Raw genomic sequence first — 21,689 nt, 5'->3', positions numbered from 1 at the left:
GGAAAAAGGTCTGCATCTTGTGAATTTATAGTGATCACGTACAGTACTGGATCTATAATTCCCACAATGGTAAAACTGTTTTTGCATTGGCCTCTTTTGAAACTGTATCTTAAAAAATGCCATTTATATACACCTAAAATGACCAGAAGGATCAGATTTAAACTAAAATGAATACTATAATTTAGGGACTGGACTATTTAAAGCTCAACCACAAGCTACAAAAAATAAGACTTTACATTCCTTTCATATTTTCTCCAAGATTAAAAATGGTTCTAATTAAATTACTCATATTTCATCAATTTCAATGGCATATACTTTGAATGGTACTTCTAGCAATCGAGGTTTCAATTAATGTAGAGGACAGTTCAGAATGTAAAGAATTCAAACTGTCAGAAGATAATTAGAATACTGAATCCATGAACAAGGATATAGAGATCCCTTACTTGAAGCTTAAAATTTCACAACCTTGTCTGTTTTTTAAAGAAAAATCACACCTGCTATGGACTGTTCAGTATTCAATTTTACAGGAAAAGTATTATATTTGTTCTGTCCTTTGGTGTCCACCTGTTTTCAAAGACAAAGCCCCCCTTCACCCTGCGTGTTTTTTGTCTATTTTTATTTGTAAAACGCAGACTAAAGGAACAAACCTGAGACTGCACATGACCCTTCATGAGTGTTGTAACTTGTTCTAGAGCTATGCTAGCAGAAGGTAACACCATATGCCCTAAGCCTCCAGCTTGATGCTCTTTCTACAGCCTAATGTGCTTGTCAAAAGACGTTACAATCACAAATCTGTTTTTTCAAACATATTTTTGTAACATGCAAAAGGGAAAAAATAACACAAAACATAAATTTGTACTGCACAGTTTGAAGTAACTGTGGAAACAGAATAAACTTCATTTCGCTGTCAAATGCTACATTAAAAGGTACAGTAAGCTCAATATTCATTTTTTAAATTAAAACACATTGGTAAAAATATTTGTGTATTTTTACAGCCAACCTCAGTTCATCGAGAGTGGGTGTTCAGCCTCTCTACTACTGCGAAGTAATTAATGAATAACATTCAGTAATAAAAATAACATCAGGTGTCACTTTCTACCGGATCTTAATTTAAACAAGGGTACAGAAAAGTTAACTGAATAATAATAGTGAAATACTAATACTAACATAAAATAATGAAAATAGGTTGCGATTAACAATGATTTTTGAACGCACAATATTTTTCAACGCATGTTTATTATTTAAATATAGTACAATGAATTAATTTTATTCAACTGCTGAAGAGTGAACTACATTAACATAAAGATTGTGAATATAAAATGCTGGTCACAGTTCCTGAAATTTTAGTACAAGTGCACGTCAAATGAATTCTTCGAATGTTAAAAATATTTTTACATAATCTTAAATGGATTAATGTATCAGGCTTTTTGAACATCACTTCAAAAGAGAAATCTAATCATCGCCATTTTTTCATACCTAAAAGGTAATTTAATGAGAACTTAATTTATTTATTAAAATTATTTTATCAAGAAAAACCTCTTTACAGCATCATTTTATATCAAAGACTTCCTGGGAGAGAAAGGATCCATGCAATAGCCTCTCAAATAAAGCTTGGTTTGGCACCTATTTTCTCTCTTCAAATTTAAGTGCTTCTTCAAAATGTCTCTAGTTCCAACAAGGAACTATGTCCCTCCATGCAACAGTATTTATACATTTTGTGTTTTACATTTTCAGAATCATTAAACTAGTTTACACTGCATGTTAACACTACACTAAAACAAACAGAGGTAAGACATTTGAAAAAGTAACGCTTCCGAGAAAATATTTAGGGCCCAATATTCAAACCAATTAAGTGCTTTATTCTCATCCCTTCCTACCGTGCCACCTAAGTCTTTTGAATATGGTGCCCTACAGTTTTAATTTCTATTACCAATATTACCACAGTAAGTGTGCGAGTAATCACACATTAAAGAACATTTTAAATTAACTGTATCAATTAAAGCAGAGGGCTACAATCCAGATTCATGGGATGGTATTAATTCAAAATAAAATCAGTATGAGAACATAGCATGTCTAGTCAAAAGACCCTAAAGGACTTATACACAGGGTAATTGGAACCTCCAAAAAAAAGACTTATTCTAGACTATGCCAAGAGGTCTGAATACTAAAGAGAATCTGTGATGCACCCAATCATGACAATACAACAATTAAAAAAAATTAAAACAGTTCTTGAAATTCCTTCTCCTTCCTACAGTGATTTTAAATATCAGACCCCATAGGTTTTAACTTTTATTATTGATATTAGCCCAGTAATTGTGCAGGAAGACTTATCACTGGACAGCTATAAACTGTACATATTAAACATCTTTTATCTTAAATGACCCTGACCCTGACCAGTTAATCTCTGCCTAGTTCTATTCTGGTAAACTCTGACCAGAAACCACATTAGACAGAACTAAAAAATGAACACATTTGCAAATAGCGAGTGCCTTTTAATTCCACAGTCTTGAAATCAAAAGTCACTTCTGGTAATAAACATTTATGAATTTTTTAATAAAACGTGGCTATATTGTGACTTTTTAAATCAAACTGTTTTACAGGCACTAGAAATGAAGAACTTTGCTTACATTAAATGACTAACGCTTTTAAGGTTCTCTGAAATTGCACAACATTTTCAATTCAAAATGTTCTTTAAAATACATTCTTTAGAATTTTTTAGTGTTCCTTTATTGTGCATATTTTCAACATTTTTTCTATCCTTGAAAACAAGGCAGCTCCTGCAGATTTTGGAAGCCCTGGTCTCGGAAAACTATAGAGCTTCTGGGGTTTAATTCCGCCTGAGCTTGCAATTACTTCACTGAACCAAATCTGTTAGTTCCACTCACACCAGCTTCTCTAACGTTTTAACCAAGTCACGTTCTTTAAATGCATAAGATGTGGTCTCCCAAATGGGTCCACTGGGGCAGAAAGCAAACCCGGGTTCGAGGTTGGGAAATGTCACTAGCTGTCTGGTCTACCTGAAGTTGGGGCACAACTAGTCTGACACGGCTCTCTCAGAAACAAGAAGTTTATCCCAGCCCGAATGATCATGTATCTGTTGTTTGTGGCTAATTTGGCTAATTTGGTGAGCTAAAATGTAAGGAAGGAAGTGCTTACTCTTAAATGTGCTTCAGCTTCATTTTCTTTGATAACCACAGATTTGTTAAATGATTTGTTACACTGATCATGCTCATTACTTATGTACTGTTCAAAAATCTTAATATTTATCAAGGACAACACTCAGCACATACAAATGGTTGACATGATTTTGGTGGCTTAAAAAACTATTTTCACGCCATGATAGCCTCTGTTTTTATTTTATTGTCCAGCCTATTGAGATCTCTAATTCAGAAACTTAAGGAAGTAAAACATTAAACAGGAGACAAGTAGTCTAGATGGTGTCTACAATATATTTTCTGTAGCTACCAAGGGACAATGCTCACAAGACATTCTTTTAGATCTGTCCATTTGAAATTCAGTAAATGTGAACTTTTAAGAAGTGTTTGGTACTGTACAAATAATTCAAAACAAGATTTAAAAATCCAGTAAAGGTAGGGTTAGGTGTATATATATATAGTCCCTACTAATTTTCTGCTGCTGTGAAGTGCTGTTTCAGGAAGAGATTCCGAAGTAACATTTATTGCACTCTCCTTACATCATCAGTGTCACAGTATAACCCACACATACAGTATGCAGTCAGGTGACAATTCAGAGTGAACACAGTGTTTTCCACACCCACCTGCTGTCCCCGTTACACAAATTTGTTTTAAAAATACGGACTCAGAACTCAGGAATATCCACACATGGCTATATAATTAGATAACTATAAAGCTTGTTAAAAATGACTGACAAGGGGGTCATCTCTGCAGCGTCTTCTGATTTTTGTTTTGCCACCACCACCTGCTTTCTAGTTCAGCTGTTACGCTGGGGAGCAATGTGGGGTAAAGGTAATGTCAGGTAAACTGGATTTTACATGGTATTTCTTTTGAAATTTAAGGAAAATCAAAGTTGCTATGGTTTCAAAAAGATTTCAGAATTCTTCTCTTCCTGTTTGGCTCACTGATGTATAGTATACTCACTTATCTGCTGGCGGTTTTCAATCTATTGACAACCTTGCCATTCCCTACAAACTATATCCCATCTTTAAAAGAGACAACCCTCCATCCAACAAACTTTTTCCCCAGCAACATATTACAGTCTGTTTTCTCTTCCCTATGGCACAGAGGGGCACAAGTGGCATTTAACTGTCTATAAAGGTGAGAATTACACAGGTTTCACACAAAAGAAACTTATTCGCTTTGAGAATGCACACAGAAAACAAAACTAAAAACCGATCACATGTATATCAAACGTTTATCACTATTTCAATACCAGCTTCACAACTGTTAGATTCATTAGGTCTAACTCCAGGAAAGCTGGAATGTGACAAAGAAACACATTCTTGTCACTCAGTGCTCCAATGGTCACTGCTGAAACACTGCACATTTTTGCAAGTCTTAAAATTTCCAGAACCAATGTTTGCTGAAAATAGCCTAAAAAGAGCAAAGGTGGACTGAAAACTAACAAAAATCTACAGAAAAGAACATGATCTATGTAAGAAACATCACAGATCAAAGATTACAGAAATCCTCTGTCTCCTAACTTCTTAAATTCATATTCGCTCAGTGGTGTGGAGCTGTGGGTAGGGTTCTGAACTGTGGGTTCAAATCCCTGGTGAAATATTGTTGTTCCCCCAAGCAAGTGACTTCACCTGAACGGTTCCAGTAAAACGCCCTGCTGTATAAAGGGGTGATACCCAGTGTCAATGCAGAAAATAAGTGCGTTTTCTTGCAAAAGAGACTATTGTAAAGTGCAAACTAAAGCTGAGCTACTGCTCTTATGAAAAAAAAAACTTTTTAATATTTAACAGTTTTTTTGAGAAAATCTTAACATTTTTCACATCCATAGGAGATATCATAAATATTTCACAAGAGAAAATGAATACCTCGCCATGGACATTTGTGTCTCGGAGGATATGAAGACATTTTGAAATGTGGAAACTAATTTTAGGACTGTAAAGACAGAACAAACGACCGATTCCTCTTCAGATGGTTATTCCATTAATTATGTGTGGTGTCCATTTTCACATTTTCTGCTCTTGCCTTTGTATCTTTTTTAAGCGCTTTCTTGATCATTTTGGTCACTAGCTTCCTCTTTCCCCTGGGAAAAGACATAACCTGAGGCTGCCAATATGCCATTCACTACTCCTTCCTACAAAAGCAACTATGACCAGCTTCTAAAAAGCAAAATAAGGGGTATATCTAAAACTACACACAAATACGATGGCCCCGTAGGGCAGCATTCCTAAATGGTAGACATCTTGAATCGGACTCCCTTCTCCGCTATCCTCCAACAATAAGCACTGTACTTGGAGGTTGTCAGCATTTTTCCAACAATTTATCACTCTTGTATCGCACGCACACAAAGTTTAATGTTCAAAATCTATGACACTTCAGAGAAATCAATAGGGGACAATGAATTCATGCCTTACTCCATAAAATTATTTTAACCTCAATTTAACAGACTAATTCGGAGGACAGGCAGTCCATTATTGGCGAATGTCCATAAAATCACAAAGTGTATGTTACAACACAGGGCAAAAGTACAGTAAATGATACACATTCAACTGGCAAATAGTGGTAAAACATTAATCGATTCATTCAATATTACTGTATTTCATATGTATCAGCTACATTTGTCATTTTAAAACACTTGTGTGCCTTTTCTTTGTTGGAACCTTTATCTAGTCTTACAACATTATTACCATTCTTGTTTATGAATTCTTAATATTGCTCCCAACCAGGCACGAGTTGATTCTCTCTCGCAGAAAAACCGTGCCACGTATACAGTGATCAGGAATGCAATAACTTATAACAACCAGACATGTATACTGTATATTGCTTTTACTGTTAAATGATAGCAAAATCTACTGGATTTATTTAAGTTAAACAGACACTGATAATTTAGCAAAAGTCCTTTACTTGTTGATTTTTGTCCCAACCCAAGAAGATTTAAAACCATCCCTCAAATATAAAATCCGTTTTTATAATCAAGGTTTTACTAGATAGAACAATCATATTTACCCAGGAGGTAGCAGGGCTATAAGTAGTCAGATAAAAATGGCTCAGATAAGCAGGAAATCTAGAGTGAGTTACAAGTTAAGAGTCAAGATGTTTTTAGCAAATGGTAAAAGACATCTTAATCTTTACTTCTGAGTTCAAAAGAATTACAAGTGAAGTCTCCATCAAGAAGCCTTTCATCAAAATGATAGTTCATTAAAAAAAAGTGAGCACCAGGAGGAGGACTGTTCCTGTTTCAGAGGAATTTACAGACCATCAGAAGAAAATATGAAATGCACTCATTTATCCTAACTCATAGTAGCAGTAAAGCTAGCGTTTGTCGTACAAGCACTGAGTTTTTTTTTCAAATGGCATCTAATCAAGGTGCACCAATACCTTTACCACATAATATGAGAAATTGACACAGTTTTACCACCACAGTTTTGAATACAGTTTTACAACCAAATGCCCACCCATGTCAACACTCAGTTTTACATATCTAGTCGCTTTTAGCATTACAAGTAAATGGGGCACATACTCCCAATCTTGAATATTTTAAGGATGGGCTTGTCTGTCAAAACTCCCTCACTACCGTATACCAAATGGAGAGTTGAAGCACAATCATACAAGTTACACGATGGATGAAAGTAGCCACTAAATTGATTTATCTTTTATAGCAAATAACCTACATATTCTTGAATTCACCACCCACATTTGTTTGATTTAATCCAGCCCTAGTTTTATTAAAACTGTACAGGTAGTGGGCAACACCTGTGTAAACAAGAGACACCAAATATACTGAAACTTTCCACGCAGGTGTGGTTCAGGTACTGATTAAGCAAATAACATCCCAGTCTGCTTAGGGCCATTCATAACAATGCTGGACAGATGTGGTTGCCTATAATTATGATTAACATGGCTGAAAAAGTGATTTTTGGAACATGTTTAACAGGAGCTTCAATGACCAAGACAGTTCAACGACATTTAACGAGCAGTGTTTATGCCAACACCAGCATGAAAATCCAAGGAAAAGATGGAAAGAAAATCCTACTCCAGGATCATAATGTTCGAGGATTTGTTCAAAGTGCAAGGCAAAACAGGGGAGCAACTGCAGATCAGTTAACTTCCAAGTTCCAACCTGGGGTACAAGCAGTATGTAAAAATTATACAACAAGAACTCCACAGAGCAGGATACCATAATCAGGATGTCGTGTACAAACCACTCATCACACCCGGCAATGGTTTACCAACAGTGAAGGGTTCTGGCAAGGGCTACAATATGGGCATAACAACTCATGTGCACTGATATTGGCAAAAGGCCTTCAAGATCATTGCATGCCTTCAACATGTAACTATACGATTCCAGTTGCTCTGTTAAAAATCACTTTAATTCATTTAAACAATCGACAAAGCCCTCTTTCACCAAGGTCTAACCCAGAGTGCACGTAAATATATCAGAGTACAATGTGTCCAAGACACACTGATCTTTTGATGAGGATATCATCACTCATCAGTAACCACAGACTGTCAAATACTCTAAAAAATTCTAAAAATTTTCATCTTATGTAAATAAATAATTCTGAGTAAATATTTCCTTCAGAGCTAACCTGTTATAAAAATGTCCTGCTCCCCTCCAATTTCCTACAATTGATAATGCACATAGTTTGGGGCTATCAATTTCTTATAGTGGAACTTCAGCACAAAGCCCTCTGCCAAGTCTTTTCGTCATATACATCAGCGCCAAAAACATTCTGTATCCTTGCATTTTTCCAGTGGACTCCTTCCAGACTGACTTTGATGTCAGTCTCTCACTTTTATTTAGGATGTTTTTGCATGCCATGTTAAATGGCAAGTTGTCTGCCTTTTGAGTCTGGTCTAAAAATAATTTCCAAGTTGCGTGAAATAAGTTATACCATCAACATTAAATCAGGTGTATAAGATTCACCCTGTGAAATGCTTTTTGGTGTATTCAGCACATCCATTTTTAGGTCTCTTAAAGCTTTTCTTATAAAACATCAACTTACTAAATGGCCACAAGTATTAATGTGAGGTGTTGTTTTTTTAGATAGAGTGGCAGTAGGGAGACCTGGAGACAACAGAGGTTACTAGGAGGAGCAGGCCATTCGACCCTTCAATCTGGTTACGAGTAGCTAATTGACCCAAGGATGTCCAGCTGTTTCCTGAAAGAAGCCAGAACGTCAGTTTCAACAACATGACTGAGTTTTGTTCCAGACAACATTTTTTTTTATCTGGTCGTATTACAGTCGTCTTCAGTCTTCAGAACTTAAGTGATTTCTTTCAGCCTCACATCGAAATATTCCTTGAATTTACCTTAAAGCTCAGGAGTGCATGTCTATGATCTTCTCTGGAAAGCAAAAACTTTTCAACTTTTTTAACAACTGAACAGCTCTGCGTTTTGCACAACAATTTTCCTTCAAAGTGTGGCAAAAGGGATTTTTAAGAATTTTCCATTCATATGCTTCAGCTCTTACATTTTCATCTTTAACACACTGCTTGACTAGAAATGAGGTATTTCAATAATTAAAATGAAACCATATTTAAACATTCTTTAGATAAAAGGTAGATACCCTTTGTGCACAATAAAAGGTGAAACCCAGTTTTCATATTTTGGTATGAAACCACTCAGGAAAAAGTCCAGATTTTATGTTTTTTCAATATAATTTTAAATTGAATTTCAGAAGCTAGATATGAATGTTTTATTTTTTCCCCCAGAGTAAATAACACTCCCTCAAAATACATATTAGGTGTGACAACTAAACTTCAGGGGAGGATATGAGGCTCCTAGTCAACTTATTCAATGGTCAAAAACCATTGAAAACAGATTAGCATTTTGCTACAAGAGGTTAGAAGAGAAAAATTACAAATTGCTAATATTAAAGCAAATGATATATACATCTCTAAAACCATCCAAACTAAAAACCTGCTGAGAAGTAGCAAATGAATGTATTACAGGAAATAAAAGTAAATTAATGATAAATAATACCACAAATGGTTTAAAGGGGGGGGGCAAAATTAGTTCAAGGTAAAAGTAAAAAGGGTTCATAATACTGGGATAAAAAATAATAATTTACCAATAAGGTTTTCAAGAGGCATCCTCACAAGTACTAGCAAAAGCTGAAAAACACACAATACTTTCCCCAATGTCTGAACCTTACATGATGGGGAAAAAAAATCACATTCAAGTTACATCAGGAATATTCATGTTATCTTATGATCACTTTAATAAACATTAAGAAAAGCTGGTATTTACACAATGAACTGGTGATTAAAATGGCAGGAAGATGAATATTCTTTTTGCCACAACAAGGCGTAGCCACCTTATTTGCTAAGCATGCAAATACTTGGGAGTCTCTTACAACGCAAACTTACAAAGGCACTTCAAATAAAAACTGTAACTTTAAACTTTTCCCTTGCCGGTCCCCAAAGAAAACAAAAGTGTTTTTAGCAACCTTCTATAGTTCCACTACATTGGACTAAGATTATCCCAAAGGAAAATGCAGCAGCACAGCCACGTGATACTTTGCAATGTGGCAGGCTGGCAAATAATTCGCTGAAGCTGTGCAACTGATAAGTTAGAAGCACTCATTGATTGTTGAAAATTACAGTAAAACCACCAAAGACCTTGGTTAAACAAATGCTTGTCTAAAGTAACTGAAAGTCTAATATAATAAATAATCTCTGAAAAAACAGCATCAGAGTCACATCAGAAACACAATGCTGTCACTAACGGATTCTTACCAAACTCAGTTTCACAGGACTGGTATTCAGGTGTTGGAGTGTGACTGTAGTTCATAGTTACTTATGTTACTAAGTGAAATGTCCAGATTTGAAAGAATTAGGCCTATAAAAACAGTTTTAGAAACTCCCATCACAGCAGTTGATTATTGACATAATGCATATTTCCACGCTGTTGTCTTGCACATTAAAATAAAATCGTTAATAGGAAGTATTTTTACATGCAAGCTTCCTCCTTTCCCCGTTCCCACATTAATTATTGTAATATAGAAACCTCTAAATCAAAAACAAATTGCAGCCCCTTACTTATTTAACCTTTAATGATCACAACCACAGCTGCTTAGCAATTTAAAATGCTGTTCACCTTTTAAAACCTGCACAGCCACAAGTTGCCATAAGCACATTAAACACGTTTGTGCATGTGCTCAGGTCCACCCCTCCCATTCAAAACATGCATCTTTCAAACTGCGATTAAGTGATTCATTTATAATTTTAATACTAACAATTTGCATTTATATAGTGCTTTTCATCCCAAAGAATCCCAAAGCACTTAAGACATAAAAGGGAACCTTCCTCATCTACCACTGAAACGCGGTATCTTCTCGGGAGGTGTGCAGCAGCCCCACTCCACAGCCCATCAGGTGGGGATGTGTGAAATTGCTCCTACAGTGAAATTGAGGAGGGATACTGGGGAGGTCAGACAAATGACTCGTCCACAGGGTGGCACCTTGGAAAGTGTCCCCCCCAACTCGTCATGCTGGGAAATCAGTCTGGAAATTCCAACCCAAGGGAGGAACACAGTCTACTGGGCCACCAAAACCACTTCCAGCAGCAAATCTGAATTTGCTTGGAGGTCTTTCGTCCCAGTACCGCCCCAACTTCTAAACCAAGAAGCCCTTACCTCTGGTCGAAACAAGAAGGTAACCGACGGGCCTCAAAGACATCTCAAAAGCTAAAATAACGTCCAAAGGTGAGCCTTTAGAGAATTTGCATCCAGTGTCAAAAAATGATCAGTACATTGATTTGTAATACTCTGCTCATTTTATTCTGCAACATTTTTTGTTAATCAAGTTCAAGGTCGTCATCCTATCAACCATATTAAGTAAAACTATATAGAGTATGGAACGCCTGTCTGTCCAACACACATTGATGGCCTGCCTTGTGCTCTGTGCCTGTTAGTCACACATACCAAAACACGTCTTGGCCCAGTGATTAAAGGGACCATCTTGAAGTGGCCCACAAGGAAAAACAATTGAGGGCCACCTGAGGTTTTGATTTTATCATTTGGGCTAGATGGGCTGAATGGCCTCATTCGTTTTTATGTTCTAAGCCTTTAGCAGCTCAATCATTAAAAGAGAAGCAGAATTCATGCAGGGAGAAGAAAGAGAGAATCATGTCTGTCAGAAATCTCATTTGGCAAGGGGTTATCCTATAGGTCAATGTACATCTCCTGTCTCCATATGTTATTTTTGTTTTCAATGTTTAGGCATCCTAAACTTTCACTTTTATTTACAGATTTCAAAGTCCTATCCACCAGCAAACAAGATGAATGGGGTTCTGCTCAGTCTGTTAAGCTATTATGCTTTATCCATTTTTTACAATTACAGGCAAAAGAAAGAGCATACAGCTCCACTTGAACACACTGTATTATAATTACAGAAGACACCTAAAAACCTGAGCCACTGCAAAAGAGTGTTCTGCACTTTGCTGTATGAACTCCCTTTAGCTGCTGTATTGCACTGATCAGGACGGTCACTTATCACTACCTACGAGTGTGGCTGTTCTTTTACAGACGTAACCAAACTAATAATTCAGGGGTGAAGCTGCTTTTATCAGTGTACCTGTGGTACCATGGTGTATTGTCACCATGTCCCTTTTTAGTACTGTTGTGTATTAATAAAGCAAATAACAGAGAGGGATTTAACCCCACATTTTGGCTCCCCCTTTCACTACTGTATGCTGTGAGTGTACAATTTGTGCATGCTATGTCACATTTGCACAATAATAGACAGTAAATTAAGATACTCTGAAAGGTCTTCCAAAACCTAGACATCGCCTTTTAGATTGTTAACAGCTTGTTTATAATGCATCTACACACAAGAACATCCACAGTGCATTCTTTCTTTAAGTGTCTAGTGCCACTGGGTTTATTATTGGGTTATATTTTAAAGTTTAGGAAACTTCTAAAGCATATTTTGAAACTAAAGAGCGGTCAATGCAAAATTCTTATTTTTGCTACATCACCTTAAAACTGCTATTCTCTCTCTACTACATTAAACTTGCTATAGGAATGCATAACTAATCAAAAAGCAGTATGCAAGTGCAGCAATCCAAATAGTTCATTAAACACAAAATCATTAGCATTTTTAAATATTCTGTATAATACATCATGAGCCAGCACAAATCTGTTTTGAAACTGATTTTGGAGAGCTTTTGCTTCTATCTTCACCTAAGAGCATACCAGTATTAAAATGCCAAAGAACAAAACTTTGCCCAACAGAAACCTTTATTTTATTAAAGAGCAAGCAATGAAAAGGTTCCGATTTATACATTTTAAAAGTGATGGATGTGGTTTCCTCACTGAAAATATTTTTTACCTTCACGTGATCACACATTAATAATCTGTATGAATGTTAGTTTTACCACTGAAACAATTTTTTACAATTTTTTTTGTAAAATTGTCTACCGCAGGTCAACTCCCCTGTCTATAGAAAAGACAATCTTTTAACTTTCAGCCAACAGCTAAATCCATATTTTCCAAAGTTAAACTATTCTACAGTAACGCATGGTAAAGTGCTTGTGGATGACCAATGCTCCAATTAAAAAATAAAAAAGTTAATCCACTGGTCAAAGAACAGAAAAAATATGCAGAATGTTCTTGAAATAAATTTGAGCCATATAAAATTATTTATTCTGAAATCCGCTTAGAGATTGGAAATCACAAACAGACATTTTCCATGTTTATTCTGAATAACAGATTCAGTTAATTTAAAGGATGATAGGATAAAAAGATAATTATCTTAGCTTCTTTTGCTTGATTGAAACCTTTTGTTACCTGACAACTGAATTTCAGGTACAAAGCACAATTTCATACTATGTCAGGATTAAAATGTAATCACATAAATAGACTGACCCCTACAAGACAAAAACAGCATCAGACATCATAAGCTTTTACGTAACAACACAGTGTACAGAACCCTCCAAACTAAGAGAGAATGACTTAAAAGTATCCCACTTTCACTTTTCACTGTAATTACAGTGAGTACAGATGGTTCTGACCACTGCTTCTGAAAAAATACAGTGGAGAGAGATACTCATACAAAATAAACAGGTACACAGTACTGTCAATCATGAAGAGTCAAATTCATGGGCCACCCATCTGTATTCTTTGATTTTTTTTAATTAAGAAATAACTTTTCATAAAGCCATTGGCTATGCTCTTAGATCCATACCCCCACCCCCTAAACAGGAAAAAAAAACCACGAACCAATCAGTGAGCTCTATAATTTTTAAACTCAGACCTTCAGGAAAGGTTGCTCTGCATCTTGCAAGTATGAGGAATGACGGAATTGTGGCAGCACCTCTGTTCCGAGTTTTTCTACCACCTTCAGAAACAAATGGAATAAAGAACGGGATTCGGAGTACTGTGAGTAAGAGAAGGCTGGAAACACTTTTTTTTAATTTTTCTCAAATCTGTGCTGAACTGTTTTTTGCAAGAGTAGATATCAATCCTGCCTTAACCTTCTAAATGTATAAAGTTGCTGTAGTAGATACGTAACAGCGTTTAACATGGGACCTACAGACTACAGAGAAAAGTATTATTACACATACAGCATTTCCCTGAAAGTCCAGGCCTTTGTTCTCAAGAAAAGGGTTTCAGTTCAAAACACCGTTCCACTTTGATTGCTACAGTAGAGCAACAACTTGGATACTAAAACATACCAAAAAGCTCTTACAAGACAGCACGCCCGCAGTCTTGTATACAACCACCACATAACTGGAAAACTACTGCTGTTGGTTCATATGGTAAATAAGTGCCATCTGCTATTGCAGCTATTCAAACAGCCCTACTGCATATTCTTCAGTGCATAATTTATTCTCAAACGACTACAGATTAAATTTTTCATAAAATTAAGCATTAAGCTTTTTCAATGTTTTTACAACGTCCACTCTCCCCCACCCAGCTTCCTTTTTTCAGGATGAAATGCTTGGCATTAACATTAAAAATAAACACGCGCAAGCCAGGCTTGAGAAGAAAGTAACCAAGAGTAGATTTTAAAGTCTAAGTGTCTATCATTTACAATGCACTGAAGCACAGAAAAAAAAAAACTCACACACTGATGTGGATAATTAAAGTGTAGGAGCCTCTTAAACATGTAATACAGTCTTTTATCACAAGAAGTCAATCTATCTCAGGCTGACAGCTAACAGCATATGATCTGGTAAACAAATACTTTCACGCGGTACAAAAGTGCCATTAAAGGCCAAAACTGTCAACACAGATTCCATTCTTGCTGGAGAAAAAATATAAACTGTTGATCACCTCTGGTTGCCTTAACTAGCATGGAGGTTGTCATGGAAACATTTCTATGAAGTTCGCAGTGATAAAAACAGAAACATTTCCAGTTTAATTGCTATTAGGCTTAGTCCAGCACAGTTTATATATACATGAAGCCCATACGTTAAAACACTGGCAGACTTCGGGAAAGACAATGTTTTGACAAATGAAACCATAGTACACAAGCTTTTCTTTTTCCAGTTTTTCCAAAACACTGAAAACCCCTCCAAGGTTGAACAAGCACCAATATATCTTTACCACACGTTGTTAGGAGAGGGGCGGAGGGAAAAAACTTGGCATAGACAACGTGAAGTTTACCGCAAGAAAATGATCAAATAAACTTAACACTCAGCTGTAATTTGTATTGTACCACAAAAAGCAAATTAATTTCTTAATGCATTTCCCAAAATATTAGTTTTCAAAGTAAAAATGGGTATTTACTTCAAGCATAACACAATTTAATGTAAGCTTCCAATCCTTTTTTTCTATGTAGAAGAAACTGGCAAGTGATTATCTAATTATTTCATGCAGCATAAATGAAGGATTCAAAAATCTCTCCCCCCAAAAAATGGATTCACTCTGAATTATAAGCAACTAACTCATCTTTGAGTGGAACCAAACAGTTTCTTCAAGTTTGTTTTATTTCAGAAATCATAGGTGAAAGCTGCAGCTACTTTTAACCACAGTTGTATATATCAATGAATCAATGATATACAATTTGAAATCTATCTACTATACATGGTCAACTTCAAATGACATTCATTCTGGGGTGGTTATAAAAATGAGCAAGGACAACTCCCTGAACAGTAATTATTTGAGAAGCTGCAACACTACTTTAAAGGAGTGAAAAAAGCCGGGACACTCAAAACTGTTCATAGTTATGACCTTAATCATCATTGAATAGATTTTATGATTCACGCAGGTGCATCTACATAATGTACTGGCCCAACCACTCAACAAACAGGAGCACAATTTATCCGAAATCTAGATGCTACTGAAGTGTGGAATAAATTATCATTCCTAGTTTCACAATCCGAAACACTTTGTCAGATAAGTCAAAAACTACAGAACTTTAAACAGGAAAAGCCTTACAATGCTGACATTGTATCACAAGGTATTCATTAAATGTGATTTTACCTTTAATCAACGAAACGTGATTAAATTTGATGGTACAGACCTTCACTTCAGTATACTCGTCCAAAAAAATCTGCTGTTGTTAAAAACAGTCAGGACTAAACCCTGGTAAATTAATGGGGGAAATTGACCACTGATTAGGTGTGAGGGATCTGTCGGAGTACTCTGCTGGTTGTACACGCAACTGATACCGAGTTATTTTCAAGCCCCGTTACAGCTGCAGCGCTGACCGAAACTGTTAAAAAAGGCCAGGGACTAATAGTAATGCACTCTGTGATAAGAACTACCCCTCCAATCTGCTAATTACACAGACTACCAAAATGAAATTTCAAATTAACAATTGGGCTTCGAAGACCTCAAGAATATGAAAACGACGCAGTCAGCTATGGTAAGACTTTTCGTCAATGTTCCTTATTCGTTTTAGCTGTGAAAATATACCGTTAAAAATTATTAACAGGAGGTGCGCCACAACAAAAAAGGGAACGCTTTTAGCTAGTATGAAAATTTACAAAGCTCTAGATTACAGAAGCTTTGTACAATGGGTCCTTCGGCTTGTAATCAACCGTAATCAACTTCACAATTACACAAAATACATGACTACAAAGATATTGTTAATAACTTTAGACAATGTTGTTAACTACATCAGTCTCATTGTAGTAATGAGCTGTAAAACTGTCATGCAAATAACCTACAAATAACAATGGAGTTCCATAGAACAACGATCTTTTAAAAAACCTTTTTTTTTCCAATTGACCGAACATAATTTAATTAGTATTTATTTTCATAATCTTTAAGTTCAAAATAGCGAATGGAGACAAGCAAGTTGTATTCTGAATTTTAATGTAGAGTCCCTACCGAAAGTGTGTGGAATGTTGAAAAAATACATTTTAAAGTGCACCGATAAGACTAATATTAATTTTAAGGTGGCACGTTTTTCGGCACTTTCATTGCAATTTTGAAGGAATGGAGTGCGCTATACACCGTTATACACGGCAACTTTTTACCTCTTGCTCTATACACTATATTAAGATGTACCCGTTGATAAACTTTAACAAAATAAACTTCAGAATAAATCTATACTTTGGTCACGTGCGATATGGACCTAAACCTACGATCGGTGATAATATCACGTTGAATTATCTTTCAGATCTCACCAGAACCTTTGAATATTAGGACATTTACACATAATAATCCGCGGCTGCCCATGACTGTCTTTACATCCCGTAGCTACAGCAACCTTTTCAAAACGACATCTCAATCGATAGACATCTACAGAAAACTCTTGTCTGGAAAAGGCAACGTTGAAGATTTTCCTCTAAAGTTGCGTATTATCCAACACAACACTCATCTTAAAAAAAAAAACTGTGAAATTGGAAAGTAACGCATAACAACAATGATGATGGTGTGGTCATCGCCGTGTAAAACAATGACTGTAGTTGCTCTAGTTGACCACAAAGGGTTACCGGTCATTTTTAAAACTGAACTTCACTTTCTTTCTACAAATGCGGGGATGTGATCCTTACAATTCCAATTCTACTTATAGTATGATGGAACACATTTAAAAACGTGTAAAAAAATTAAAAAACGATCGTGTTATCGCCCTTTACCATAGTTTTGCGTTCTTGCTGTTTGTTGCAAGAAATCGAATGATTTTCAGACAGTGATTCTTTCTGTTATTTAAAAAGTGGTTGCCTTCAAAACGCACGTTGGCACACACCTATTCACAAAAGGAGTCGAATTAATATCAAATGCATCAATAAGTTTTTAAAAAAGGATTTATTTCAAAAGTTTGAGGTCTGCATTAATCCTTTAAACGCGCCAAGGCGTTGTTTAGAAATAATCCAGAAAAATAATAAAGTGGGATCTAACGCCTGCACGTCTCTATAAAGTAGCTACTTTCTCAGCATGAGAACGACAGCAGTGCTTAAGAATGCAATCGCGGCAACTTATCAACATTCACCAGCTTGAAACACAAAAAAAAATGATCAAATGCAACACTTCGAGAAAGCCCTAATAGCATTGGAAAGGCACGATATTGCACACAACTAAATGTGTGCGTTGCATTTCAGATGCAAACCGGAGGAACAAGTGAAGTTAAGTTAGCTGGCAGCGTAATGAGAAAAGTGAAAGTCAGGAGAGAAAAAAAAGGAGAAACGCAGAAAGAGTGCAAACTTACCGAGATGCCGATTTATTTCCTTTTCGAAAACAAGAGCCGCCAGCTGTGCGGGAGTTGCAGTGAGTTTCGGTGTTTGGAAGGGTTCACACGTGAGAGTGTGGGTTAATCAGAAAATAGAAAATGAACAACAAGCCGAAGAATAAATAACAACTGCGATATTCCTCCGCTCGCGTTGGGCTCGGAGATGCACGCGTTGTCTCGCGCTCTCTTCTTCAGCCACTGCTGCTGTTATTATTAATGCAAAAGGAAAAAAAACTGTACACTAAGTCCTGTTAGATTGCTCTCACATGACTCACAGTAAGAAGATGTAGCATGTTTGTCTATTAGAATTGAATATATCTAAAAAACAGTCAACTAAGTATTTGGGACTAGCTTATTAGAACGCTGCCCCAGGGGAGGTACTCGCGCGGAGTTGGATATTGTTATTTTTTGGAGTACCTCGACCCAAGGTGACGTCACGTCCACCTGCTATGTAAACAAAAAGTCTTTGGAAGTTGTTTGTTTGTCCCTCTTTTTTTTTTCTCTCGGGGGCAAGAGCAGTCAAAGTTTGCCTTTTGTAAAGTAGGGGGGCGCTGGTTACCGCCGGATCCGTTCGCAGGTTTAATAAAGAGACGCTGGCTCTTTGTGTTGCAGACAAGTTGACCCACTGTATAGAGAACCAGTGGCAAATACAGTCACGGTGTTTAAGAAGGAATATACAGCACTGTGTATGTATGCTTCAGAGGGGAGGGGGCGGTCATTGTTTCACTGTGCAACTTACACAGAAATATGTATTTTCCCCATATTTCGCCGAGACAACACACGTCAAGGCTCTCATCGTGTTTTTTCACCCACTTTGAGTGAGTGTGATACAACGGCATCTACGTGTCAGATAACAGCCTGCGAGACCCTGTTTATGAGTGAGGCTATAGGAAAGGTTTAAGGATGCGTTAAAACAGACGTTTAGTTATGAATGCGTTTCAACTTTCCGTCTTCGGACTGTTTCTCATTATTAGGCAATAAAAACATATTGGAAAATAAGGATATAGACTAGAGGTCAGACGAAAAAACAGTAGGGAGTTGGCTACCTTATTTTTTTTTGCTTCAATGACAATTAGTCGCTTTATTCAGTTATGCTAACCGCTTTGTAAGATCAAATACTGCAGTTTAACATCTGAACCTCGGCGTTTTATTACTATTTTGATATATAGAGTATCCGTTCGCAATCTGTTTGAGTTACGGCACGGGACTTGAAGGGCATTAAAATTTAAAGTTAAAAGATATTAGTAATTGGACGAAAAGAAAATGGGAAATTGGAATTTTTACTGACTGGCTAAACCGAAACACGGGTCGCATTCTGTAACCTAAAAAGTAGCATTTGCAAAGAATGTTTTGCTTGAGTCATACATAAAAAGGAGAAAAAGTTTTTTTTTTAATCGAAACGAGAATATTTCGAAGTATACAATCACACAGGTGTTTAGATTGGTCACCTACGCAAAAGTACTAAACACGGTGCTCAAGAACAACACCGCAGAGTAATTGTACCTATCCTGAAGGGATAGTATACGAAATCAACTGAAAGGGATAGCGAAATCAACTGAAATATTTAGTCTTTTCCATTTTAAAATATTTAATTTTAAAGTTTAGATATTAAAAGTGAACCTCAATTTATCACTTTCCATCCCCACACAAAGCGCGCCTCGTTTTATCCTATGTTGGAAATGTTGTATCGATAAATCAAGACCGTCTACAATTTGAAGCACCTCCAAAACTAATGTTGTCTTTAATTTTATGATAGTCATTGTTCTGGAATTAGAACGCCTGTTCTATTGGTTTGGTTGGATACGTACTAAAGAGATGCATACAGCCTTAACTGTGCAGAATTTGGTTTGGTTTGGTCTTAAAACTACAGGTTAAAACTTCCTTTAATTGTTTAGAGATCGCAACTGATTAGCAAATTGAAACTATTTTTAAAATAGTGTATGTGTAGGTTCACAAGTACGGCTCGTGATTCCTACAGCTGTCACTTTTTAAAGGTGTGCGCTGGTCTGACTGTAGGCATTGCAAGTGACAAGTAGGCAACGGGACTGCGCCAGCGAAGACGGGCATTACAATGAAGAGTCTGTTCCTCGCAGCCCTCGACTTTACAGCCAGGACGGGTTCGCAAGGTGAAAGTTCAGGAGAAGGACACTTTTTTTATTGACTGCCGGGAGTGGTACTTGGTTGTTTGGGAATTTTAGGCCGATAGAAGTGCGAAATTATTTTCCAAGTGAATTAAAAATCATACTTTTATTTACAGGCTTGCTTGTATTTTTTAAAATCTTTTTTTCATGCTGTTCTTTTAAATTAGTCAAAAGCAAAAAAAAATGTTTATATGTCTATAAATGTTTTGTATAGTAAACGTTTGAGGTGGGCGTTTTTGTGTAATGTTGCGCGACGGCTTTTTAAGATACATTTCTGGAATTATACATCCTATGGATAGAATATACATTTTTATATAGAACTGGTGCACAATACAAAAATATTGCTTTTTAAATGTTTTAAGTCAGCCCTACGATAAGCTAGAAATTTTGGCGTGCCGTAACTTCGGCTAAATACAAATGATTGTTTTAAAGTCAGTTATTCGAATTTATCGTGACCATCGAAATGCGAAGCACCTAAAAATTTAAGTATATAACCCAACATTCCCCACTTCCAAAAGGATAATAAATTAAATACAATTAAAACTAGTGAGGTTATTTAATAATAAAGGAACCATAAATAACGTCCTTTTTTCTTTCGGAATATTCAGTTTGGCCAATTTTTAACAGCTTCCATCGGATGTGCGCTAACTGCGGTTAGCAAAATAAATCAACCTGTGTTTAAAAGCATTGACTTCGCTAATTTTAAAAGGTACTTGTCGGTACTGTTAAACTTTTAGCGGTACAACAATGTTAAAGCGCCGGTAATATTTTAAGACAATCCGCTTGACATTTGAGCGGTTTGCGAAATATTTATACGCTGTAGTGGATTTATACCGCCATCTCGTGACAGCTTTAAAAAATGGGGCAATGACAAAGACAGTTTTTTGGGTTCAACTTGAAAGAAAAAAGTCGTTAAACCAGGGGTTGCACGTGTATATGGAGTATATATGTTTTACAATTTCAACAATATATTGTGTATCAATTACAACACAGTTAAACATGCTACACGTATATTCTATTTGTGTGTGCGTAGTGTGCAATAGAAAATGTGACGACTGGGGGTTGAATAGCTTTTTGGCAAATCAGGACATTTTAAATAAAATCAGTGATAAAGCCCTGATATGATTTTTTAAAAATGGAACAGGAATAAATGTTCGCGAACGGTTACACTTCGGTACCATTTACAAAAAAATGCAGAGGTGTTCCTGTTGAGGAATAATTATTTTTCGAAACAATTATTTTAAAAGAAAAACATATAGCCTTCTTTTTTTAACAGTCAACGCCGTATTAAAGATCCAATCAAGGTAACTAGAAGTTATATCTGAAAGTCCGCCTTTTTTATATCTTTTAGATTTTTTAACAGCAAAAACAGCCATCAAAAAGTAGTTGTATAGTCGGCGGTTTATATCTTATTTAAAATCCGTTTAAGAAAGTATTTGCGTAGATAATATACTACAGTATACCTGCAGTCATCACACCTACCATATTTTCTATAGTAAAATAATCTGTATCGGTACCTATGTTGACCAGACACCGCACAGGTTTCACTGTGAAAAGAGAAATACAAGTAGAACTAAGAAATGTGTATACAGAACAGCAAAAATCAAATAAAATAGACTAATTTTTAAAGAAAACATTTAAATTACGTAGAAAGAATGAAACGGTTTATTAAGCATTACAGTGGTGGTGGTACAACAGATTTGTTGAACTGTATGGTATTAGGTCACGAACTATTAGTAATAGTGGTATTAATAGTGTCATTGATG

The 21,689-nt window shown here is 36.1% G+C and overlaps 1 protein-coding gene across 7 annotated transcripts in view; it reads right to left on the bottom strand.

Moving 5' to 3' along the window:
- Positions 1 to 18,432, bottom strand: part of foxp2 (forkhead box P2) — a 187,099-nt gene extending 168,667 nt beyond the window's left edge. For 3 of the 7 annotated variants that reach the window (XM_006633416.3, XM_015352627.2, XM_069192411.1), the window contains exon 1: positions 17,762 to 18,430. The gene's annotated coding sequence lies outside the window, so the exon portion shown is untranslated. Of the gene's footprint in view, positions 1 to 17,761 lie in introns of all 7 variants that reach the window. The other 4 variants (XM_015352618.2, XM_015352619.2, XM_015352625.2 and 1 more) reach the window with 2 other exon arrangements.
- Positions 18,433 to 21,689: the final 3,257 nt, after the last annotated feature.

This window comes from Lepisosteus oculatus, chromosome 7 (genome assembly GCF_040954835.1).
Source record: "Lepisosteus oculatus isolate fLepOcu1 chromosome 7, fLepOcu1.hap2, whole genome shotgun sequence".
Lineage (NCBI taxonomy): Eukaryota > Metazoa > Chordata > Actinopteri > Semionotiformes > Lepisosteidae > Lepisosteus > Lepisosteus oculatus.
Note: the sequence above shows the minus strand (reverse complement) of the source record. Positions and strands in the feature narration are given on the sequence as shown.